The 26,062-nt window shown below is 43.2% G+C and overlaps 1 protein-coding gene and 1 non-coding gene across 22 annotated transcripts in view; both read left to right on the forward strand.

Moving 5' to 3' along the window:
* NCAM1 (neural cell adhesion molecule 1) overlaps positions 1 to 26,062 on the forward strand; it is a 367,664-nt gene that overhangs the window by 116,386 nt on the left and 225,216 nt on the right. The window lies entirely within an intron of this gene.
* Positions 16,294 to 16,366, forward strand: TRNAG-CCC (transfer RNA glycine (anticodon CCC)). The gene has a single exon. It is a non-coding gene; the product is annotated as a tRNA-Gly (tRNA).

The raw sequence follows: 26,062 nt of genomic DNA on the forward strand, positions 1-26,062 counted from the left end.
GGAACTATATTCACCATCCTGAGATAAACTATAATGAAAAAGAATATAAAAAAGAATGTATATACACATATATAACTGAATCACTTTGCTGTACAGCAGAAATGTAACACACCATTGTAAATCAACCATGCTTCAATTTACAAAAAAGAATAATAATTTTAAAAAGAACATGGGAGCATTTCAGTGTGATTCATGAGAGCAGGTCATTTGGCTGGTGCTCCTCCCTCATGTTCATAATGCTCGTGTCTAATGTATCCTGTGAGTACAGAATGTAGGTGTGAACTTATTCAACTGGGATTGTCAGATAAGTAATTTCGGTAAAACAAAATCATATAAAGATCCTTTTGAACCCATCTGACTTTAGAAGATGAACAGTTCAGTGGAGAAGGGAAAAAAGTCGGTAAGCCGGTAGTTATTCTGTAATTTAATTTTAGTCTTGCAAAAGTCCACATAAAGTTATTAAGGTTATTTATATACAGAAATAAATTTGTTTTCTGTAGTAGTTGTTATAATGGATCTTAAATTAGCTTTTTGTCTTTTCTATTTTACTTCTCTAATTACATAAGTCTTTGCCCATCACATTATATTAATTTATCTCCACTACATCCGTGTAGGACAGAGGGAAAAGAGGCGAAGTCCAAGGGCTCTGCTAAGGCCTCTCAGGGTCAAGATGAGACCGTAGGCATCTCAGCTCCTGCTTCCTGGGCTTTGCCCACCGTGAGCATGTTGGCTCGCTTTCAAATTACACACTCCTTTCGTCAGGTTTTCTCTGACGGAGTTAACCTCCATTTTCCCTGAGGATTTTGGAGGGCAGGTTTTATTATAAATGTACTCATTTCAGGATGAGGAATGTGAAGCTTCTTTGGATCGTCTTTCCTTCTAGAAAAAGGTGGACTGCGAGGTTGCATTGTTGTGAGCTCGCTCCCTGTAAGCACTTTGTGAAGTCTTGCTTTATCTCTGTAGCCTGCTCTCCCGCGGCGAGGCTGTGAGCTTCTAGAGAGGAAGCCTGTCCCCCCTCTTAGGACAGAGTTTGAGGCACAGTAGATGTTCAGTAAGTGGACTTTGGATAAATAAGAGAGAGCAACCCGATGGAATTAAGTGAGTTGTTTGTGACAAAGCTGCTTGTTCTCAGCCTTCTCTTTATTAGGTCTTCAAGACTATGTTTTATTGCAAACCCAGGGTTTCTTTTAAGGACATGCGTGTCCTAGACAGGAAGGAAATGTGGCGGGACTGGAAAATGGCACACGCAGGCACTTGGGTGACTCAACATTTGAAAGGCATGGCCCTAGTCAGGAATCCTTTACCTTTAGCAAACTGGCTTCTTGAATTGGCTGTATGATTCACGGATCAAATCAAAGTGTCTCATTCCATGAATGGAAAGTGCTTTTCATCCGACTCATGAATATTGTCACCATCATTATGTCATCTGGCATTTGAGATTATGACACAAATGCCTCACTCAGCTCTGTCACCTGCGTCAAATGCTGCAAGTAGCGCCTTTCTCCTTTCCGGCCTCAGTGAGTTCACAATCCCTTTGGTTACCATCTAAAGCCAAATTATATCCCGCAAGACATGTGTCCCCTGATACGTTACAAATGAATGGCTCCATTAAAGAAAGTTCCTGGTGTCAAATAAGCTGGAGGATTTCTTTGTTAAACAAAGTCAAAAGGCTTGCTTTGCTGGGACACTTCTGGGAGTCCTTTTAATGGTAACACAAACTATAACCTCCAAGGAGGTCATGAGTATACTACGTGTCCAAAACTTGTTTGAGCATGAGCAATAGTGGTTAACAACTCTGGCTTCAAAGTGATAATCATCTGGATTATGCAATTGGGGGAAAGTTCTATAATTAAACTTTAGTTTCCTCATCTTGAAGGTAGATGTATTGATAATAGATGCCCTTAGGATTATTATGACATTTAAATGAATGATTGTGTATAAACTGTTTGTCATGTGCCTGGCACTTGAATACATGTCCTTAATACATGATTGCTAATGGTAAGGTTATTAATATTTTGGAGAATCTAGAGTTCTGCAAGACAGTTTTAGAAATGCTGGTCTGTGATTGTGTTGGTCATTCATTTCATCCGGTCCTACAGATGAGGCCAAGAATAAATTCCTATGATTTACTTCGTAATCTGATATGTCTAACATAATCATCCCTCCTAGCTCTTCAGTCTTACAGAATATACTGTGAGTGATGTAGACATTCTGCCTAAGGGGTCTCATTTCTGTACCTGGCGGTTTGGATTGTTTTAGGGACATTACCATTGGATGATGTGGGTTTTGGTGATTTGGACATAGAAGCAGTAGTTCGTCTGTCCGGTTGAATCTTTGTGGCTCCTTAACGCCTCATGATCCTGTGCAGTCTTATTCTGTCAAGAAGGCATAATGTATGGCTCATGTAGGGAGAGAAGGGGTTTTCCGCTTCACTTAGTGATTGCGCTTAATTTATATGTGGTTAATATTTGTACTATATTAGCAAATGCTGTGGCACGTGGTACTTCATTTGTATTCATTCATTCATTGATTTTTAAGTATTTAATAATTGCTTCCTATGTTCTGGGCACGAGGAAGACAGGGATGAAGCAGACCTGACCCTTGTCTCTGGAGCCATGGAGTCCCCTTGTGGAGGCAGCCCCAGGTGTGAATAGTCAGAGAGCAGTGGACACATGATTAAAAACCATGATGAAGCCTCTGGACCAGACAAGGAGTTTTGCAGGAGTTTAGGATTTTACGACATGATGATTAGATCTCCTTCAAGACAAACGTGTGTGTGTTAGTCGCTCAGTCGTGTCTGACTCTTTGCAACCCTATGCACTGTGGCCTGCCAGGCTCCTCTGTCCATAGGATTCCCCAGACAAGAATACTGGAGTGGGTTGCCATTCCCTTCTCCATTAAGACAGATAACTGGAAGGAGAATGGAGAAGAAGCCAGAAGGAAACAAAGGAGATCCAGAGAGACCAGTTAAAGGACATGAGCCATTCAAGACTGGCCTGGGTGTGGGATGAGGTGTATTTCTGTTTAAAAAAAATAGGGGCATGTGTGCACATTGTCCCAAACAGATGAAAAGGCCCTTACAAGCCAGTGGCCTTGGAGATGACGAGAGGAGGCTTAAGAGATTCTTAAGAGAAAGAATTGGCAGAATATGGTGACCGTTTGCTGCTGATGTTGTTTTGGTGGGAGGATGACTCTGAGGCTTCTGGCTGTGATGATTGGAGGAGCAATAATAATGCATATGACCAAGACAGGGCCTGCTGTGGCCAGAGAGAAGGGCAGTGTGAAAAGTCTGCAAAGGGGATCAGTTGTATCTGAAGGAGGATCTTTCCAGTATAAAAAAATGCAGCTCTGGCTCTAGCTCTCCTAAAGGCTCAGGCTTGGAGATGTGGGTCCAGGATTCAGCATCCTACCTGGGTAAAGGGGAGTCATGAGTGAAGGGAGGGTGGCTCAGACTGAAGAGGTGCCAAGGAGAGGTTCAGAGCCTGGGTGAGCAAAGAGCCAGTGCTGTACCTTTCACGCTGGAGAGTGTCCTGGTTTAGATGGAAAATGGTGTGACTATAGTATGTAGAATACCTGAAACATTGGTGTTTAGTTACCAGGTGAAATGAACGCTGAGAATAACTAGACAGAGAGGTTAAGGGAAATAGAATAAGCTGAGAATAATTAGACAGAGAGGTTAGGGAAAATGGGAGAAAGAGTGACATCATACCAAGTGGAATAGTGGAGAAAAAAGCTAGATTTGGTAGTAAATGAATCACTTCTTCAAGAAGTTTGTCTAGAAAAAGAAGAAGGCACAGAGAGCTGGAGAAGGGCATGGGTTGAAGGAGAGCGGTTATTTCTTTGAAAGGAGACGTGAACATTTTAATGAACCCAAGGGAATTGGGCAGGGAAAGATGAGAGGTAGAGGAGAGAAGGATTGATGGGCAGGATCCCAGAGGGAGACAGAAGGACATCAAGGGTACAGACAGGAGGAGGAAGTCTCAAATAAAAGGTATGGCTTTTTCTTTGTAATTGGAGGAACCGTAAGAAAGAGTGATAGGAATACAAATCAGTTTGGAGATAGTTGGGAAGAGAGCCTGAGAGCTGATAAAATCTATTCGTCAGTGGCCTCTGTCTTTCCCATCAAGGAAGAGAAGAGGTCATTTGCGGATGGAGAGGGGAGAAAAGGGAGGACCTGGGTGCTTTGAGAAGGTGGTAAAATTGTGGATAAATGAGAACGGCAACCGTCTTGATGCCTCCCTCACAAAATTGTTTTTGGGGGTGTGCTGAAACGAGAAACCACAAATTTTTCACTGATGCAGTCAGCATACTTTGTTTTTCTCCTGCAGCGCCCAGCTAAGCCTTGGGCCAGAAGGGCATCAGCGGATGGTTGGATTGAATTTCTTCCAGGCATGTGTGTCTACTGCGAGGATGAGGGGATGAGGCACTGGGCTGGAGAGTGATTATGCTCTAATTTGGAGATCGTGAAGTCAAGGAGCCTGGTTGATTGGAAGAAAAGGGCAAGAAGAGGGTGTTGTCCCAGCAGATGGCAGGAGTTGCTATGGCTGGAACTGAGTAGAAGAGAGGGGGATGATAATGGGTCGCAGTCGGGTATTGCAGTAGACCAATTTAGGAAGACAGAGGTGAAATGGTTCCCAGGGGTACCAGATCTCAGGATGTAGCCATAGAAATGTGCTGTAAGTGTTTGCTGAATGAAAAGGATGTTGTTCCCTCGGGCTTTTCATTTGAGCAACTTTTCCAAGTATTGCCTTGGGATTTGTTACTGCTGGTAACAATTGTACTGAGAAGCTGGATCTTTTTACAGCTGTCCTAGATGGAATACTTTGCTGGCCGTGAGCTAATGGGCAGACTCGATTTTGTTGTTGCTGTTTTTCAAACTTTAATCTTTTTTTTAAAGTGTAGAACATTTTTTTGTTTTATTTATTTTAAATATTTATTTAGCTGAGTTGGGTCTTACTTGCAGCACTGTGGGATCTTCCTTGTGTCTTGTGGGATCGCTCGTTGCAGGGCACAGACTCGCTAGTTGTGGTGTGCTGGCCTCAGTTGTTACCCCGAGGCGGGTGGGATCTTGTTTCCAAGACCAGGGATCGAAACTCGCATCCCCTATATCCTATATTGTATAGTATAGTATATATACTATACTGTATACTTGAATTGCAAGGTGGATTCTTAGCCACTGGACCACCAGGGAAGTCCTGGGACTCAGTTTTCATTTGTTAACTCTTACCCAGTTAAAAATGTTTTTTGAAGGTTTCCATCTTTTTTTTTTTTCTTTGACAATTTTTCATTGGTAATTGGTAATTATCCTTAAAGATGACCATTGATCATTGATAATTCATAACTTTTTTCAGAAGTTGTCACTAGTCCTTTTGTTGTTTGGACCAATGGTTGCATTAATTGTATTCAGAGCAATGAATTTCACTTACGCTTTCTAGTAAAGACTGAAATTGAGAGTGAGTTAGGAGTATTCATTTTGAGAAAGGCCATGGGCATTTTCATATTTAAAATTAAAAATTAATGAAATATTAGTCTCAGATAAGCATGTGGTAAGTGAACACGTTACTTTTCATCGCCAGTCCAGTCATTTGCAATGTCAACATTCTGGACAGGAAGACAGAGGGTAGGTATATAGTAGTACTTGGGGTCAGCGAAGCTCAGCAAAGCCTAACCTGGACCTGTTTTGTTAAATCGTCATGTTTGAGTCCTCATGTAGATTTCTCACATGCTGTCTAACCACAGGGATAACACTTGAGGACCACCCCCATTTGCTGCACGTTTATTGTATGGCTTTTATAACTTGTGCCTTGATGTGTGTGTTTGCTGGCTCAATACACACACTTCACTTGAGACAGTTCCCAAATTGGTTGCTGCATTTCTGGAATTATCTTTCTTTTTTTCCTGCTAAAAGAAGATTTCTTCCTTGGGTTTTAGACCAAGAATCATGGTTTCTAAGTGTTTTCCAGGGCTTCTTGCCTTGTTTTAATACTGTTATTCTTTTTCCTCCAACTGAGTGTAAATACATCTGTATAGAAAGAAAGAAAAAGGACTTTTTTTGTTTCAAAAACATAGCCCCATTATACCGAGTCCAAGCAAAAGGATATATTCAGCAAAGTAAAGAGGGTAGGAAAGAGAGAACCACATGTAGAAAAGTTATCTTGAAAATTTTAGCTTAAAAACCATTTTCATGTCTCACAAATCGCAGGAATGCCTCCATCGAGGTGTATCTTCCTTCTGCACCGTTCTAGCTGTCTCCCCACCTTCTGGCACTCTGAAAGTATTTTTAGCATGGAATTAGGCTTTATTGGATGGTACCTCTCAATTTTTAAATTATAAGGTCATTTTATGTTAATTTTGTTATTTTAAAAGTTTTGCTAAGTTTTTTAATGCCCTGGAGCCATATGGAAGCATTTCATTCCAATGGAAGCTAATGAGAAAAGAACCTATTACAGAGCATTTAAGTATACATAGCGCATTTCAGAGAACCCGAGGTGGATGGTCACGGTGGGGGGGGTGTCTGTGTCAGAAGTGAGGAACACAACTGTCATTCTTTTTTCTCCTGAGCAATTTATGACACCAGTGGAAACAAAGTTACAGGAGGAAATCTGAAATGCTCACATGTACTTTGAATTTTTATAAAATACCTACATCTGATACTTAGGAGTCTTTAAGTAGCAGTGCATAGCTGTTTTCTGAGTGGGAGTTGATTTCTGCTGTTGAGTAAATAGTAGGTGTTAGAGAAGAATTTGTAATGAGATTTGGAAGAGTGCAAGAGTAAGAAGAGTATTTTACAAGAGAGCACCTTCACTCAAGTAAGTTAATTTAAAAATTCCTTTCGATGATGATGCTGTGTCCTTTTCTACAGGTTTCTCTTGAGCTTGACTGGCTAAGATCCTTATTGGTTTCCTGAATTCTGAGGTGGTTTAGTCTCTAAGTCGTGTCCGAGTCTGTGCAACCCCATGGACTGTAGCCAGCCAGGCTCCTCTGTCCATGGGGTTTTCCAGGCAAGAATACTGGAGTGGGTTGTCATTTCCTTCTCCAGGGGATCTTCCCCACCCAGGGATGAACACTGGGTCTCCTGCATTGCAGGCAGATTCTTTACTGACTGAGCTACCAGGGAAGCTCAGGGCATGAGCTCCCTGAATACTGAGGGCATGATATCAAACACTAGAAGAAGAAATCGTAAATTTAGGATGATCAGGGTTGCCATAGGCAGCCATGATACAGGACAAACGCTGGATGGAGGGATGCCAGGAGATGTAACTCACATACATTGGGCTGAAATGGTACCCTGGATGTGCATAACGTGGGGCCCTGGGTCTGGTGTAGAAGGCAATCATCTCTTCAGGTTGCCCTCCACAGTGGCATGTGCCTAAAGTAATATGAGTTCTTCTTGACTTAACACCTAAAGTAAAACCCTTGGGTCCCTCTGTGAAAAGGAGAAAACAGCCTAGGACAGCCCTGTCCAGTGGAACTTTCTGCAGTGAGGGAAGTGTTCTCCATCTGCACTGTCCACTATGGGAGCTACTTCTCACATGTGGCTATTGGACACTTGAAAAATGGGTAGTGCGACTGAGGAGCTGATTATTTTATTTTTAATTCATTCACATTGAAATGAAAGAGGACCGTGTGGCTAATGGCTGCTTTACTGGATAGCACATGTCTAGGGAGAGGGTCGGAGAAGGCAAAGGCACCCCACTCCAGTACTCTTGCCTGGAAAATCCCAGGGACGGAGGAGCCTGGTGGGCTGCAGTCCATGGGGTCGCTAAGAGTCGGACATGACTGAGCGACTTCACTTTCATGCACTGGAGAAGGAAATGGCAACCCACTCCAGTGTTCTTGCCTGGAGAATCCCAGGGACGGGGGAACCTGGTGGGCTGCCGTCTATGGGGTCGCACAGAGTCGGACACGACTGAAGCGACTCAGCAGCAGCAGCAGCAGGGAGAGTGGCTTCCTGAATTTCTAACCCCCTGTGTGCTCTGGTTCCTGCCGCATCTGTGACTGTAAATCCTTCCAGCCCAGGGTGTCCCCTCACACGTTTCTAGAGGTGATGACATCGGACAGGTGGAAACTTGCCCGTTGATATGTTGGAATTTGTGGATCTGTACCCAGCTCAGTCACTGGCCACCCTCCTTCTCAGTCAAATTCATCCACCATCCTTGAAACTCAATTGTTGATTTCCGTTGTCAAGGGGAGAAGGCAGAATTGAGATAGAGTAAAGTTCTCTGCTTTCCTTAGCGACCTCTACGAATAAGAGATTGAATAGGCCTGAATGGGGAGAACCTTGTAAGTGCCCAGGGGATCTCTGTCAGGCCAACTCGAGTTAATGGAAATGTTGTAGGGCAGCAACCCCCAACCTTCTGCACCAGCGACAGGTTTCATAGAAGACAATTTTTCCACAGATGGGGGTGAGGGGTGGTTTAAGGATGATTCAAGTACATTCCATTTCTTGTGCACTTTATTTCTGTTATTATTATATCAGCTCCACCTCAGATCATCAAGCATTGGATCCCAGAGGTTGAGGATCCCTGTCCTAGGATATCGGTAATCACAACTTATCTGGTATCAAGTACACGCACTAGCCACGTGGGCTTCACTAAACTGTTTACTCTCTCAGAAACTTAGTTTCTTCCACATAAAAGGGAAGGACTGATAGCTGTTCTGCTTGCTTATGTGATTGTTAGGAATAAAAATTGAAATAAGAAGAACTGTAAAATGATGTTTAAATTCTTATCATCATTATGGGACAGTAGCCTATATTTATCGGAGAAGGCAATGGCACCCCACTCCAGTACTCTTGCCTGGAAAACCCCATGGACAGAGGAGCCTGGTGGGCTGCAGTCCATAGGGTTGCAAAGAGTCGAACATGACTGAGCAACTTCACTTTCACTTTTCACTTTCATGCACTGAAGAAGGAAATAGCCACCCACTCCAGTGTTCTTGCCTGGAGAATCCCAGGGACGGGGGAGCCTGGTGGGCTGCCATCTGTGGGGTCGCACAGAGTCGGACATGACTTAGCAGCAGCAGCAGCCTGTATTTATAACTGTTTTCCTTGCATTCATTGACTTTTCATTAAGGAAAAAGGAAGCTAAAGTGAAAAAAAAACAGGAATTTTAACATCCTTAAAGAAAATGACTGAAACAATCAAAATCTTACTATTGGCTCGAAGGAAAAGATCTGATGTCTAGTAGGCAAACGTTCCCAATTCTCTTTTGAACTTACATGTCTACTGAGCCTGACCTCTAGCATGGAGAACACTGGGGCAGCATCACCAAACTCAATGTCCCAGGTCAGAAGCCACTGCAGAGGGACTCTTGCTCTGGAAGAGAGAAGGGCATTTTCAGTAGTAAAAGTGTTAGTTGCTTAGTGGTATCCGACTCTTTGCAACCCCATGCCCTGTAGCCCGCCAGGCTCATCTGTCCGTGGGATTCTCTAGGCAGGAACACTGAAGTAGTTTGTCATTCCCTTCTCCAGGGGATCTTCCCAAAACAGTCATTGAACCCACATTCTTGTATTGCAGGTCGATTCTTTACTGTCCGTGCCACCAGGGAAATCCTGTTTTCAGTAAACAGTTACCAGTTCAGTTGCCCTCCTTCTAAAAAGATTTGTCCATCCTCCACTGGGCTCCCATTTTTGTTTTTTAAGTTGTGAAATTTGCCTGTTCGTTCTCCCACCCTTTTCCTTAAGAGCATAGGCATGGTCTATGTGATTTTTTTTTTCTTCTTTTCATTGAGTCTTCAGTCCCAAGCCATTTCTACTAATACCAGCCCAGCTTAGACAGCTGTCCCTCCATGTAAATGCAAAGTAAAATGCAACATTTGTGTGTACATTTTCCTTCCATAGAAAAAGAACAGATTTGTTTCTAGTGTTTCAAAGAATTCTATTCAGCTGCTTTGAAATTAATAAGTTATTTTATTGCCTTTTGCCACATCATATTCAGGCTGCTTTGTATATTTGTGTCTGTACTCTTGACTGTATACCAAAATGTTGGCATTGAATTACCATGGGCAGAAAAAAAAAAAAGAAAATGTTTCTATTTTGATACAAAAATATGATTAATTCTGACTGTGACTATAACTACTCTTAAGTATCTGACCTCAAAATGTTTTAACATTTAATTATTATGCATGTTTCAACACAGGACCCTGATTCATGAATAACTGACTCATTCATTCAAGAAATATATTGAGAATCTCTTATGTCAGATGCTAGGGACCCCAGGATGTATCAGACACAGCCCCTTCTTTCTAGGAACCTGTAATTAGATGGAGGAGGCAGACTTGTAAGCAAATAATGAAAAAACAGCCTGATTGATACTACAGCAGGGTATGAAGAGACTATTGTGATGTACAGAAGAAGAAATTGTTCATTTTCCTAGGGAGTCAGCCAGCAAAAGTTTCATCTGGGAGATGGCATTTGTTCATAATGTAGAGACATTTGCTGGGCAAAGAAGGGAGGCAGGACAATCCAAGAGGTTCTTCTCTATATAGGTCTTAGATGAGCACTTTGCTTCTCTTAGCAGACTGGAAGTATTTAACTTAACTGCAGGCCCTTGTTTTCCAAGTGTGATATACCTGCCCTGGAGGTCCACCCTCAGTCTCAGCCTGCTGTACTGTGTACATATGTTCTTGAGCCAGTTTTGTGTGTGTGTGTGTGTGTGTGTGTGTGTGTGTGTGCTGACCATACCCTGTCCTGAAGTTGGACGCCATGCTAGCCCATGTGCCAAATGGATGTATGCATGCCCCTTTATCTTAGCAGCATGTTCATAATAGATTGCCCAGCTTAGGGCTTTGCATGCACAGGTGTTCAGGAAGTACTTCGTGAATGGATTAACACAGACACTAATTTTAGTATCTGTATAGTAAGCCCCCTACATATGAACAACTTCCATTCCTAGGGTGTGTTTGTAAGTCACACCAAGTTGGCCTAGATACCCAACTAACACAATCAGTTATATTGTACTGTACTGTAATAGGCTTATAACACTTTTCACAGAAATCATATGTAAAAAACAAACATAAAAAGTAGACAAAAACATTTTAAATCCTACAGTACAGTACCTTGGAAAGTACAGCGGTGCAGCACAACGGCTGGCATCAGGGGCTGGCATTGAGTGAACAGGCAGGATGTTACTGACGGGAGGAAGGAGAGGAAGTGGGAGATTGCCGGGGTCCAGCCCCGGTGGATCCAGGGTGATTCGAAGGTGGGGACGGAGTCGGCGTCCTTGGAAATAACTTATTTAATTATAGATAGAGAGGGATTAGAAAATCAACAGAGAAAAAGAGGCTGAATAACTTGGTTTACATGGAATACCAATCACCACCTACGTAGGCCGCAGGCGTCTTCCCGTTCTCCTGAAGGAGAGGAGGCACTGAGGCCCCCACCCGGTCCGATCTTAGAAGGCCAGGCAAAATTAGCAGGTTTGATGGGTACCCTTGCACCAGATGGGAATTCGGCCAGAAAAACAGAGAGCAAGAAAGAAGCGACATGGGGGAATCAGTCTTTCCGGAAACTGATCCCATTGCTTTATTTTTGGGTTTGCTTGTATACCTTTTGTTACACATAGGGATGAATACAGAGTCACACGTGGGTCAGCAGTCCTGACCTTTATCAAAATCAGGTGCTTCACATAAATGTATGAAAAAAAGGTCTTAGGGGTTTTAGATCATCTTCTGGCCATGAGACCTGCTGACATTTTACAACCCGTTCTTTCTGATAAACAAAAAACTTATTTTTTCCAAGGGTGTTTTTTCTTAAGCCAGGCACCACCCTCCAAATAAAGTTGCATTCCTATAGGGTGAGGGTATAGTGAGTTACAATCAAGAAAGGAATTTATTTAACCCAAGGGTAACATGATTAATCTTAAAGGTTAATACTTATTTCTCCTATATGCTTAAAGGTTAATACTTATTTCTCCTATATGTTAGTTATATTCATTATAAGGGCAGGGAATATGGAGATTTAGCAGCAAACATCAGCCCAACAAATGAAAATCCTTTCACCAATGTTCCCCTTAAGATCTATTTAGTCTTAAGATAGTGATAAAGTTACATTTTTACACAGCAAGGACACAGTGATTTATAACAAAGTACAGTGATCTATTACAAAAGAGAAAATTCATTAACTCAAAAAGTCTAGTATTGCTAACCTTAAAAACTACTATATTTCCTTTTCTATATTCCAAATACATTGATTAATATATTCCCAGGTACCTAAGGATATGGAGGCCTGGTGGCAATCATTGACTCAACAATGAGAAAAGCCCTATGCTAATTAAGACTCTCAAAATACTCCAAAACTCTCTGTGCTGTTTATGGTTGAGAGGTATAAACAATCATGTCCATAGTGGCAGGAGTATGGATAATCCTGTCACACAAGCTAGTTTGCCAGCAGAGAGGTTTGACCTGAGACACCCTTGTCATGCCCAGGGCAGGGAATTAGCAGCAATTATTGGCACAACAAATGAAAAAACCCTTCACCAATATAATTCCTAACCAACCCACTATACTGACAATTTCCAATTTCCCAAAAGAATTTGCCTTTAGTAAGTCTAAAACATCTCGTGCCTCTCAGGTTGGGAGGCTGAAACAATCACGTGGCCGGATGAACCTACACAGGCAGGCTAGATAACCTTCAGAGGAGTCCGTAAGCTGAAACACTCTTGTCACGCCCAGGAATTTTTATTGACTTGGAGCTGCTGCACGTTTACTCCTTCTCCGAGAGAACTGGTGGGGAACAGCTCCCCATAAAGTCAGAGGTGTAGGTGAGAGCACAAAACAGTAAAGTAGGTATACTCTGGTTTTGGGGGTAGATGCTCGGGAACAGGGGCTTTCCTGAGGCTTGATCGTGCCTTTGCGTATGCCAAGCCTCCTTCCTCATGACCTTTGCCACGGGTGGAGTTCCTCACGTTTGCCCCCGGCATCTCCCCCTTTTTTGTTTTTTAAAATAATCAGGTGCAGCTCAGTCGAGAGCTTCTGAATGCTCTGCCGAAGAATCCTGACAATACAAGGAGCTGGTGGATCGTTAGCAACAGGAGTTGGAGGCCGAGCTGCAGTTTCACTCACAGCTGACGTGGGTGGCACAGGATCTGGCTCCTTGCTGGAACTGGGGGTGCAGTTGGATCTTTGGAAGTTGGCAACTTCATAGATAGGGGACTTACTGTATTGCTTTTTTAGGGCTGTCATAAAAATGACCACAATTTGGGTGGCTTAAAATAACAGAAAATCTATTCTCTCCCAGTTCTGGAAGCCAGAGGCCTTGAAACCTAGCTGTGGGCAGGACTTTGATCCCACTGAGGCTCCAGGGGGAGACTCCTTCCTTTGCCTCTTCCGGCTTCACCTAATGGTTCTGGTCATTCTTTGACCTGGGGCTGTGAAACTCCAGTCTGCCTCTGTCTTCACACGGCCTCTGCCAGTGTCATTCAGTTCAGTTCAGTCGCTCAGTCATGTCCGACTCTGCCACCCCATGAACCGCAGCATGCCAGGCCTCCCTGTCCGTCACCAACTCCTGGAGTTTACCCAAACTCATGTGCATTGAGTCGGTGATGCCATCCAGCCATCTCATCCTCTGTCATCCCCTTCTCCTCCTGCCCTCAATCTTTCCCAGCATCAGGGTCTTATCTAATGAGTCAGCTCTTCGCATCAGGTGGCCAAAGTATTGGAGTTTCAGCTTCAGCATCAGTCCTTCCAGTGAACACCCAGGACTGATCTCCCTTAGGATAGACTGGTTGGATCTCCTTGCAGTCCAAGGGACTCTCAAGAGTCTTCTCCAACACCACAGTTCAAAAGCATCAATTCTTCAGTGCTCAGCTTTCTTTATGGTCCAACTTTCACATCCATACATGACCACTGGAAAAACCATAGCCTTGACCAGACAGACCTTGGTTGGCAAAGTGATGTCTCTGCTTTTTAATATGCTGTCTACGTTGGTCACAAGCGTCTCCTAATTTCATGGCTGCCAGTGTCATTCCCCCCTCTGCTTTTCTTAAAAGGACAACTGTCATTGGATTTAGGGTCCACTCTAAATTCAGGATGACCTCATCTCGAGATCCTTAATTTAATCTGCAAAGACTCTTTTTCCACATACTGTCTTATTTCCAGGTTCTGGGAGCTAGGATGTGCGCACATCTTTTGGGCAGTCAGTGTCCCATCCACTATAGGGTTCCTTCCAGAGCCTGAGACTGAAGAGGGTATCACAGTTATAGAAAGCTTTGGTCAAATAACTGTTTTCATTGCCCCATTAGGGTGAACATGGAAGGTTGTGGAGAGAGAAGCTTTTAAAGATCCTTGGTTACATTTCATTTTTTTGTATCTACCATGTCCCGAGGACTGGTCTTCTGAAAGAGCATTTCAGAGAGTTATCTAGACCACGCAGTATGGTCGGCCTACAGCTCATTTGACCTATAGCACCATGCCCTAGACCGCGATAGCTGACTATTTTTTTAAAGTATTTTCTAAGTGGCCCGTGCCACTCCCTTTAAAGATAATGTTTATTTGTGCCTGGCTGCCCTGGGCCTTAGCTGCGGTGCACAGGCTAGCTTTGGTGAGCAGGCTCAGTCTTTGACAGGCATGGGCTTAGTTCCTTCCCAGCATGCGTGATCTTAGTTCCCCAGCCAAGAATAGAACCTATAGCCCCTGCACTGGAAGGTGGATTCTTAACCTCTGAACCCCCAAGGACATCTTGACTACAGGTGAGTCGAGTGGGTTGGAGACCCGGCCTAAGGACAGCCAACTCAGAAGCTGTCCAGCATTGGCACGTTGATGTGGTTCACTTGTGCTTCTCTCGTGGTGACTTGAGTGTTGAAACTCAAGAGACTGGGTTAGTTGGCAGCGCACCCTGCAGCTGAAAGGTCCTGGATAGTTGTGGCCACTGGGCGATGTTCCAACTGGAGTAGAGAGGAAGCCTGTCAGTAGGGAGAGGAGACCCAGCAAAGGGGAGAGAGAAGAAGAGGGTCACATGAGAGAAGGTGGCTCTGTGGCCCCGAGGAAGACCGGCTTCTGATCCCACCCACCTTCCAGTTTGTGTGAGGCTTGTGTGGTAAGCTCATACTGTGTATTAAGCATTTTACATCTGTTATCTGATTTGTTCCCCATTTAATAGCTGCAGGGACCATGGCAACAGAAGTTAAGGGACTTTCTTAGACTCAGTCAGCTGGTAGGTGGTAGAACTAGGCATCAAATCCAGAGACAAACTGGATATCTCTGCACCACTGTCTCCATTGGGACCTTCTATCCTGTCTTTCGGGCTTTCCTGATGGCTCAGACGGTAAAGAATCTTCCTGCAATGCAGGAGCCACAGGTTCAATCCCTAGGTCAGGAAGGTTCCCTGGAGGAGGGTATGGCAACCCAATCCAGTTTTCTTGCCGGGAGAGTTCCATGGACAGAGGAGCCTGGCGGGCTATAGTCCACAGTGTCTCAAAGAGTCGGATATGACTGAAGTGACTTAGTATCCTGTCTTTCACAAGCCCCCTATTTTTCCTTCCCCAGGGAGCCAAATGATACATCTGTTTCTTCTTTGTTTCTTGTGTCCCAGAGACAGTTGCTGACTCAATTAACTAACTAAATAATACCTTGTAAAGCCTTCCCCGGAGAAGGCAACGGCAACCCACTCCAGTACTCTTGCCTGGAAAATCCCATGGACGGAGGAGCCTGGTGGGTTGCAGTCCATGGGGTCGCGAAGTCGGACACGACTGAGCGACTTCACTTTCACTTTTCACTTTCATGCATTGGAGAAGGAAATGGCAACCCACTCCAGTGTTCTTGCCTGGAGAATCCCAGGGTCGGGGGAGCCTGGTGGGCTGCCATCTATGGGGTCGCACAGAGTCGGACACAACTGAAGCGACTTAGCAGCAGCAGCAGCAGCAGCAAAGCCTTCCCAGGTGGCGCTAGTGGTAAGAACCCACCTGCTAATGCAGGAGACATAAGAGACGTGGGTTCAATCCCTGGGTTGGGAAGATCCGGAGAAAATGGCAACCCACTCCAACATTCTTGCCTGGAGAATCCCACGGACAGAGGAGCTACAGTCCACAGACTTGACACGCACACCCAAAGGCTTTTCCAAGTGTTTTGATTTATTCTGTCTGTTTAATGTGAAAATTAAGGATATCTGGGATAAACTCATGGATGTGTGTAGTTTTGTGATATACATTTTTGGAATGTGTTTAAATCTTTCATAATGAAACTGGGTAAAAAAATTTTTTTTTAATTAAAGAAACTTGTCTTTGATGAGTGGCAGACCAGGATATTTTAGCACCTTCAGCTGAATAACCAGTCCATCAAGTCTGTTTCACAGGGGGCTTCCCTGGTGGTCCAGTGGCTAAGACTCTGTACTCCCAATGTGGAGGGCCTGGGTTCGATCCCTGGTCAGGGAACTAGATCCCTCATGCTGCAACTAAGAGTTTGCTGGAACTTCCCTGGTGGTCCAGTGGTTAAGAATCTGCCTTGCATTGCAGGGGACACAGGTTTGAGCCCTGGTTGGAGAATTAAGATCCCACATGACTCAGAGCAACTCAGCAACTCAGTGCCGCAACTACTGAGTCTGTGCTCTAGAGGCTGCCTGCCTGGAAAGTCTGTGCAACACAGCTAAAGATCCCACATGACTCAGTGAAGATCACGCACGCTGCAACTAAGGCCCGACACGGCCAAATCACAAAACAAACGAGTCTATTTCATGGGGGTAAAAACACCAATTTGATACTTCTCCAGCCATTTTCCTTACTGACAAGACACAGCCACTGTATTTTAACAAAACCATTTCAAGGCTCACATGTTAGAGGAATGAGCTCTTGCTTTAGCTTACTATTTCTTCTAAAGGAATGGTCTTCATTCTTTGGAAGACTTTGTGCACAAAGGTATCTTTAAAGGCTTTAAAATCCTAATAATCTTGTAGTATATTATAATTTACATACAAAGTCTTCAGGAATAATGCCAAAGATTCAGATTCTGAAATTCTACAGAGAATAGGCTCAGATATCTGATTGTGTTTCTGAAAAAGGAAACAGATTTGGGGTTGGACAAGCCGTGTGGAATGATAGTTATCATTTTGTTTCTATCATCCGTTTATGTAATAATGAAAAGAGAGGCTGACAGAAGATGATACACCCTATTGAGTTAGTAATATATGGTATGATTTTCAAGTGCCCACTACAGAAATGTACTTTACCTGGTAATTTGAAACAAGTCTCCCAGGTAAGCATATATGTTTCCCCAAAGCCTGAAATGTCCTTAAAGAAACACAGTTTCCTGATGAAAATTTCACTTTGCAAAATAGAAATACAGAGTATTCCATCTAAATCGCATACAGGTTGTCAAATCAGACACATAAAACCCTGAAAATTAAATGCTCTGAAAAGACTTCTCTTTTTTTAACTTGGAAAAAAAAAAAAAGACCTGTCAGTCAAGTTTGATGCGGCTGGTATTCACAAGCAGTACTCCTTTGTATATAAGAGCAAGCACCTGTCCAATTGAGCATCTAATTGGTAATCATGGATTATTAAGTTAATTGTTTGAATGGAGGCTATAACTGATATAATTTCTAAAGCTCTAGATCATATAACAGTATTTTTATAGTGACAAGAGGGAAAGAGACGTGACTGTGACTGTCAATTGCCAAAACATTGGGTTGTATAGATAGAGTCACAAGTAGAGTGGCGTTCAGTTAGCTCTGGCTTTGTCTTCCTGGTGCTTGTAGAGTCCCAGATTGCCAAGTCATGGTGTATTTAGTTGCCAAGGTAAAAAAGTCATTAAGGGAACAGAGTGGAGAGGCTTCTGCTATGCTTTACACCTAGTTCTGCATACTGCTTGGATCCAGAACAATCTGATTGGCATTTGAGTGAAGATAAGTGCTGTACCTGTGAGTTTTTTTAAAAATAATAATTTAATAATAATAATTTAGTCATTCAGTCATGTCCGACTCTTCATGATCTCATGAACTATAGCCCACCACATTCTTCTGTCCATGGAATTCTCCAGGCAAGAATACTGGGGTGGGTTCCCATTTCCTATTCCAGAGGCTCTTCCCGACCCAGGGATCAAACCCAGGTCTCCCCCTTCGCAGGCAGATTCTTTACCATCTGAGCCACCAGGGAAGCTCTAAAATCGTTTACTGTCTATAATAATTTCTTACATTTAGCCTTTCCATTTTATAAATTACTTTCATAGATGCTATTTCACTTAATCCTCTCGACAGTAAAAGGTCTCTTCCAGAAGTCACTCAGAAGGTGGAAGATACCCCTGGTAAAGATTGGGGGTGCCTTCCAGAGGAGGGACTGTCACTTTGTCCCCCGACTGGATGACTTTCTATGCTGCCAGAGCAGGGGAGACAGATCTGTGGAGAGACAGACGGGTGGCCTCTGTGGGGAAGAGGAGTCTAAGATATGGCCCAGCTCTCATCACCCAGGGCTTCATTCCCAGGAAGCACAGAGATGGATCACACCTGTGCTTGTAGAAGCCGGAGCTGGCCATGGACCAAAGGTGATGGGACGTCCAGCCTTTCTGGGACCTCTGCAGCATGGCGGACTGGAGGTGCCTGCTTCCTAAGAACCTGGGTGATGTCTCTTAGCTAGGGATCTGCAAAGATGACCCCATCCCACAAACCATCCATCAGAGGCATATTATTTTAATAAAAGAAAATCTCATCTAAGGGTATTTCGCTGTTTTAAAAGAAATAAATACAACAGACTCCAGCAGAGGCTAAATTTAATGTGCCTACTTGCAGTTAAACTCATTTTGCACATAATGTGTCTACATATGTGTACATTTTTACTCTATATGCATATAAGTTGAAATCTGCTGTGTTAATATTGTGTTCTAATTTGTATGTTTAATATCCTGTTTAGATTGTAAGCATATTAAAAGCTGGGATTGTCTTTTTTTTCTGTTATCCTCCAAGTCCTGGACTGCAGGCTTGGTCAATTTTATTGACAAATCGGTTGGCACGTCAGCTTGACAATGGCCAGTCATAACTGATAATTGGGAAGGAGTTGTTGAAAGAGAAAAAAGACCAAGCTTCATGCAAATTGTTCTCCTAGACTCTTTAGGCTACTTAGTATTTAAATTGGGAAAGTCCTGGTTATACGTTTTTTGATATGCCTATAGACTTGACTGTGTATCTCCTGAGATGCAGATTAGATTTTGAGAAACCATTTTGAACAATAATTTAATATAAAGCTGTGATCGTCTTATTGTAAAACCACAGGGCTTAGTGGAAATTTTTGTTGTGTCACCATAGATACCCAAATCTAATTTGATTACTCTGGTGAATAGTTGCTAACTCTAATCTGATATTGACTGTTACTTTTCATCAGCTGGAAGTAGTCCGCTAATTGAGCTGGAGTCCAGCCAGAGAAATCTTTCAAAGGCGTAGTTTTATATACAGCAGTTTTAATAAGCCATTCAATGAAACCTTTTATAAAAGCAACAAAAGCAAGAAGGATCTGGACATGGTGAGCATGCTTGTCACATTGTACGAAAGAACGGGAGACAATGCTAGATCCTGTCGGTCACTCAAACCTAGTTTGGCAAAGGTCAAATAAGAATAGCTTAATTTATTCAGCAGCCAGGAGGATCCTTATTTGCTTAACAGCTCTGTCAAAAGCAACTCCCTACTTCGCTAGAGTTCAATAAATGAGCAAGGTGCCTCTTGAGTTATCAGGCTGTTTGCATCTCCAGACATGGGAGGAGGGCTTTTTTTTTTTTTTCTTTTTGCTGCTTTATTTTTCAGTCACAATTAAAATTACATCAGATATCTTTACTCGGAAGAGAGGTTTTTCAAAGAAACAATGATATCTTTGACTGTCATCACTTAAGAGCTTCGTATATAGATGGGTAATCTCCAAATTACAGTGAGCCTTTTTGTTTTTTGAGGAGATGGAAGCAGAGAGCAAATTGTTAGGCCAATGATTTGTACTTGTGTGGCTTAACCAGCCTTTGCTAATAGCCAAGCGATGTAATATGTTTTATTTGTTGAGCTTTTCCTGCATGCCCGCCTCCCAAGTGGTGCTGGTGCTAAAGGATCTGCCTGCAGTCAGGAGACAAAAGAGATATGGGTTCAATCCCTGGATCCAGAAGATCCCCTGGAGAAGAAAATGGCAACCCACTCCAGTATTTTTGGCTGGGAAACCCCATGGACAGAGGAGCCTGGCAGGCTAGAGCCCGTGGGGTCCCCAAGAGTTGGACATGACTGAGTACACACAGATAGACTGCTGAGCCCTCCATATCCCTTATTTAATTTCATCCTTATAATACACTCTATCATTTCCTATTTTATTGATAAAGCAACTGGATTTCAGAAAGTTGAATTACTAGCTCAGGTGCACGCAGTTAATATCAAACTGTGCAAATTCAAGTCCTGATCTCTAGTCGTTACCAGTGTAGGGAAAGAATGGGAGGTGAATATGATACTATTTGCTGAAAATAGTTTATAAAACCTTACCTCGTTGGCCTGAAGTGATGATAGGTATACCATACTTCCAGAAGAACTTCCACCTGGGTCACTGAATTTAAATGAATCATTATTTACTTGTCTGAATTGTTGATGGAATGGTGCTGTATGGGACGTACTTGACACATATTAGGTGCTTAATAAGGAGTAGTTATTATCATTGGAGTTGCTTTTTTGCATAATTGGCATAATGTTGCCTAGTCTCATGCTTCTCAAGCTATATTTAGGACCTTGTTAAAATGCAGATTCTGCAAGTACAGAAGTGGGGATGAGATTTTGCATTTCTAAGATGCTTCCAGGTGATGTGGTCCTAATGGTCTAAGTAGCAAGGGCCTTGGCTATATCTGTTCCTTCAGATCAGAGTGGGTTTCCCATGAGATGGGATGCACTGTATAACTTAGGGAATTAAGTTATAGGAGAAGCTCACGCATCTGTCCTTGGCCTCAGTAAAAACTTTGAAGAACTAGCTGAATGAACTTGGAATCAGGGATTTTAATAGAAATGGGAGAAGGTGGGGAGGGAATAGAAATATAAAGAAATACACCAAGGAAAAGGTCTCTGTAGGAAAAAGGAAAGTATTTGGGAAAAGTTGCTGTTAAGTGGGAACAAGTCACTAAAAAAAAGATCTTGATAAAAAACAAACAAACAAACAAAAAAAAAAAAACCAGGAGACAAATGGTCTGAATTCCTCATTGCTTTTTCCATCAGGGCCCCACTGGGTTGAGGGAAGCCAGGTGCCAACATATATGCTTTAAGGGAGCGCTCACTCTCCAGTTCCCACCCTGGACTTACATCAACTGGAGAGTGGTGCCTCCTTAAATCTGGGGCCCTGGACACCTCACCCTTCTCACCCCAGTGCTTGCCCTGTTCCTTATATAGGTGATACCTAGAATTGTCAGGTTAGAAGGACCGTAGTAATCATCAGTCTCCTATTTTATAGATGTAGAAACTGAGCCTTAGGTTATATTATTTACTCATTGTAATTAATAGTGTAACAGTATTTCATAAATTCTGAAATGCACTTTTTTACCCTCATTTTAACATCTCTGAAATCAGGATTGTCTTATAATTGGTGGGTTTTGACTATTCTGTCATACTTTAATCAACAAGGTTTTTTCTTTCTTGAAAAGTGAAAATGTTAGTTGCTCAGTCATGTCTGACTCTGCGACCCCATGGACTATAGCCTGCCAGGCTCCTCCATCCATGGGATTTTCTGGGCAAAAATATTGGAGTGAGTTGCCATCTCCTTCTCCAGCAGACCTTCCCAATCCAGGGATCGAACCCTGGTCTCCCATGTTGCAGGCAGGCTCTTAACTGTCTGAGGCACCGAAGTGACTCTCTTAGAGGAATGAAAATGAATAATGCTGCCTCTTACGATTGATGGGTTCTTATGTACCATAAGGACTTCCCAGGTGGCGCTAGTGGTAAAGAACCCTCCTGCCAATGCAGGAGACTTAAGAGACGCTGCTTCAGTCCCTGGGTCAGGAAGATCCCCTGGAGGAGGGCATGGCAACCCACTCCAGTTTTCTTGCCTGGAGAATCCCATGGACAGAAGAGCCTGGTGGGCTACAGTCCATGGGGTGCCAAAGAGTTGGACAGGACTGAAGTGACAGAGCACGCCCATATTACCATAAAATACAGTCGTAGAGAGCTGGTCTTCTGCCTCCTCTGCTGTGCACCTTGTGACGTGGTTAGCCTCATGCCCATTTGGTTATCCTGATGCTCTTAGAGATAGCTTAGCATAATCGTTAAGAGCGCTGGTCCTGGAGCCAGGCCACTCTACCAAGGACCAGCTGTATATTACTGGCCCATCCAATGTACCGCCCTGTAACATGAGGCTGACGAAAGTGTTTGATGCCTAATAGTGTCCTTGTGAGAGCTAAGTCAATTAGTCCATTCAAGATGGTTGAGACAGTTGTGGCACACAGTAGGCCCATAATAAATATGATGGTAGTCTGGCTGACTGAATCATCCTGAACTCTGACGCTGTCTGAATGTCACTGTACTCAGAAGCCTGCTAGCCCCCTGGCAGAGTGTCAGCATCATTAAATTCTTATGCTAACTTCCAGGAGAAACTGTAAAATTTGTATCCATAAAGGTGATTAAAAGGGTGAATTGACAAGGATTTGTCTTGACTGATGCAGATGTTGGCCTGTCTGCAAGCAGAGCTGGACCAGGAGAAATCTGGGACGTTTCTGTGATTCCCGGTTAGGTGAGACTGTTATTCAGTTAGGACTCATCCCACGAGGCCAGGAGTCTGACTAGATTGCCTTTATTATGAGACTCGATTGGCTGAGACGACGCGGTAGCCACGGTGCCTGCCTTTACTTTGCCTCCGGCTCTGCAATTACCATTCATATCTGTCCCTGTGGTTGCCTGATGCCGTGGGCTTGAATGTACAGGATGTGGACAATGTGATTATTCTTCACACTTGTTCTTAAGATTCCCGCCCCACCCCTCCCCCCACCCCAGTGGGGAATCTGGGGTAAGTCTTTCACGAGCCTCCTCTCTTCACCTGGCAGGACATGGTTTCTCCTGGTGAACCCCCCCCCCCAGCCCCCGCCCTGTGTGCTTGGTAGCTGTTTACTACGGCGTTCACTACAAGCTGCATCACCTGCGTTCCTGTGTTTACTTGCTCTGCGTCCTGCTGGGCTATGAAGACTCTTAGGAGAAGGGAGCCCTTCTGTGTTGTCTTTTTCTGTTGGCGTTGCTGTGTTAGAGGGCCTTTTTGACGTATATTTGATTCACAATGTTGTGTTAGTTTTAGGTGTACAGCAAAGTGATTCAGTTATATATATATATATTTTCAGATCATTTTCTTTTATAGATATTCACAAGATACTGAACATTATTTCCTGTGCTATATTACAGGTCCTTGTTGTCTCTCTGTTTACATATAGTGCTGTGTATTTGTTAATCCCAAACTCCTACTTATTTATCCCTCCCCCACCTTTCCTCTGTGATAATCGTTGTTTTCTATGTGTGTGAATCAGTCTGTTTTAGAAATAGTTAGATGCCACGTGTCAGTGATACCAAATGATACTTGCCTTTCTCCGCCTGACTTAATCACTTGGTGTGATCATCTCTGCACCCATCCTTGTTGCTGCACATGCCGTATTTCACTCATTTTTATGGCTGAGTAGTATTCCGCCATATATAAGTGCGTATGCCACACCCTTTTTGTCCATTCACCTGTCGATGGACACGTAGGTTGCTTCCATATCTTGGCTTCTGTGAATACTGCTGCTATGAACTTTGGGGTTTGTGATCTCCTTTAGTGATCCTGTGGTGCCCCACACAATCCTTTAAGGCTCTCAGTAGAAATACATTGAGTGGAATCCTTTTCTGAATAGAGCCAGGGTAGATTTATTTCACTCAGCTTCCATACACCGTGGGTATAGACAATAGATCATGGAGGTTATGCCATTCTCCCAATTTTCTCTCTTCTGAGAGCTGAGGAAGCTATTCTCTCACAGTTCAGCAAATTACATGTGCGTGCTTGGTCATGTCTGACTCTTTGCAACCCTATGGACTGCAGCCCGTTGGACTCCTCCGTCCATGGGATTTTCCTGGCAAGAATACTAGAGTGCATCGCCATTTCCTCCTCCAGGGGATCTAACCCTGTCTCCTATGTCTCCTGCATTGACAGGCGGATTCTTTACCACTGAGCCACCTGGGAAGCCCTTAGCAAATTATACCTGACTTCTATAAGCTGCGTTACATACCAATAACAGGAACAGTGGTACACTTTGATAAATGATAATAGATAAGTATAAATGAATTTGTTTCTAACCCCAGACTCCATACACCAGTCCTCACACTACGCTGACAGTATCAGAGAGAGAATCTCCTGTCCGTGTGGGGTTATAGGAGCCCTGGAGAGAAGTTGAGGCGTGAGTTTGCTTTTCATGGCGGTAGTTGTAGACCAGAAAGAGCAGGCAGTTCAGGACTCATGACCCCAGGAAGTCTAATAGCTGCTTGGACTAAATGCTGGTCTTTCAGAGCTCACAAAGTACAGATGACTTTTGGTGCACATTTGGAGATGAGTGGTCTAAAAGGCACCTCTGACTTCCTGCTGATCTTCAGCTAACGTCTCTGCATTTGTAAGTGATCAATCTTCTTAAGTACACATTTCATTGATCAGTTGACAAGAGTCGTGAAGAGCAGAGCAGTCTGATCCTGGAGATTGAACAGCTATTACTCTCAGAAATGGATCACAGTTTAGATTCTTGGGAATGTCTCTTGCTTGTAAATTCTTACTAACATCGTTAAGGAAGATGATGTTAACACTCCATCCACCACTGAGGTGTGTTCCCGTTTCTTATTTATCTCTTTCCCATCACAAGATGTGAGCCACACATGATAGTTGAAGTTTTGCCTTAATTTGAAGCAAAGAGACTATTTCTAACTTGGAAAGTTGGGAAGAGGTGTGAACAGAGTGATACATTAGAAAAACCTGACAAATTTCCAGCTTCTGGTAGAGTCTGTGTTAGGTAGCTTGAAACAATAAAGTTTGAAGTGTTTAATTCATTTCAAAGTGTTAATTCTCAGAAGACAAATCATAATCTCAATACAATGAAATAACAATAAGGTTCTATATTAGAATACCTGAATAGCCTCCATGTAATTGTCATGGATAATTATAAACTAACTATACTGTAGTTTAAGCTTCCTTGGTGGCTCCGTGGTAAAGAATCTGCCTGCTAATGCAGGAAACACAAGTTTGGTCCCTGGGTTGGGAAGATCCCCCGGAAGAGGGCAAGACAACCCACTCCAGTATTCTTGCCTGGGAAATCCCATGGACAGAGGAATCTGGCAGGCTACAGTCCACGGGGTCACAAAAGAGTCAGACATAACTTAGTGACTAAATAGCAACAAGTACTATAGTCTACTTTATAGCTATAAGGGTATATTAATAATTAAACCTAGCAATCTAACAGATTAGCTAAGCCAAAGGATATATATGTTTGCCTGAGATCATAGAATCTATTTTTCTATGACTTAAACAAATACAAACATTATTCAGAAAGAAAGCACATAATTGTATTTCAGGCTTTCTGTCTGGAGATGGTTGTCATTCTCAAAGATATCAACCAAGTTCATCACTGGTGATGCCTGTGAGAGGCAGAAGAGAATCATTTCAGGAAGCTGGTGGACCTTTGCACAATCCTTTGCCACCAGAGCTGGGCAGGTCCTGGCTATGTCTCCTGCTTCCTGGTTTTTCTCTTTATGTCACGTGTTAATAGCATTTGTTTTCTGAGCTAACAGTGGAAAGACTAAAAAGCAGAAGAGCCTGAGGAACACTCCGCAGATGACCTGCATGAGTTTGGTTTCTTGCTATTTTGGTTTAAAGGGAACTTCTGCATCTGTAATTCCCTGTCTCCTGTGATGCATAGTTGGTGCAGATCTTAGCACTGTGCCACTCAGTCCCATTTGTCCGTCCCTTTCTGAAGTTAATCCGCACATTAGCGACTCCAGGGATGCCTTGCCTGAAGTGATGCAGCTGGCTAGAGGAGTTAGAACTCTCCATTCATAGGAGCTGTTGAACTGGATACACTGGAAAGGACAAGGCATAAATAAGTCTCAATTTGTTCTTCCTGCTCACTCACAGAGCTTCCTAGCATAG

The sequence above is a fragment of the Ovis aries genome, chromosome 15 (genome assembly GCF_016772045.2).
Source record: "Ovis aries strain OAR_USU_Benz2616 breed Rambouillet chromosome 15, ARS-UI_Ramb_v3.0, whole genome shotgun sequence".
Taxonomy (NCBI): Eukaryota; Metazoa; Chordata; class Mammalia; order Artiodactyla; family Bovidae; genus Ovis; species Ovis aries.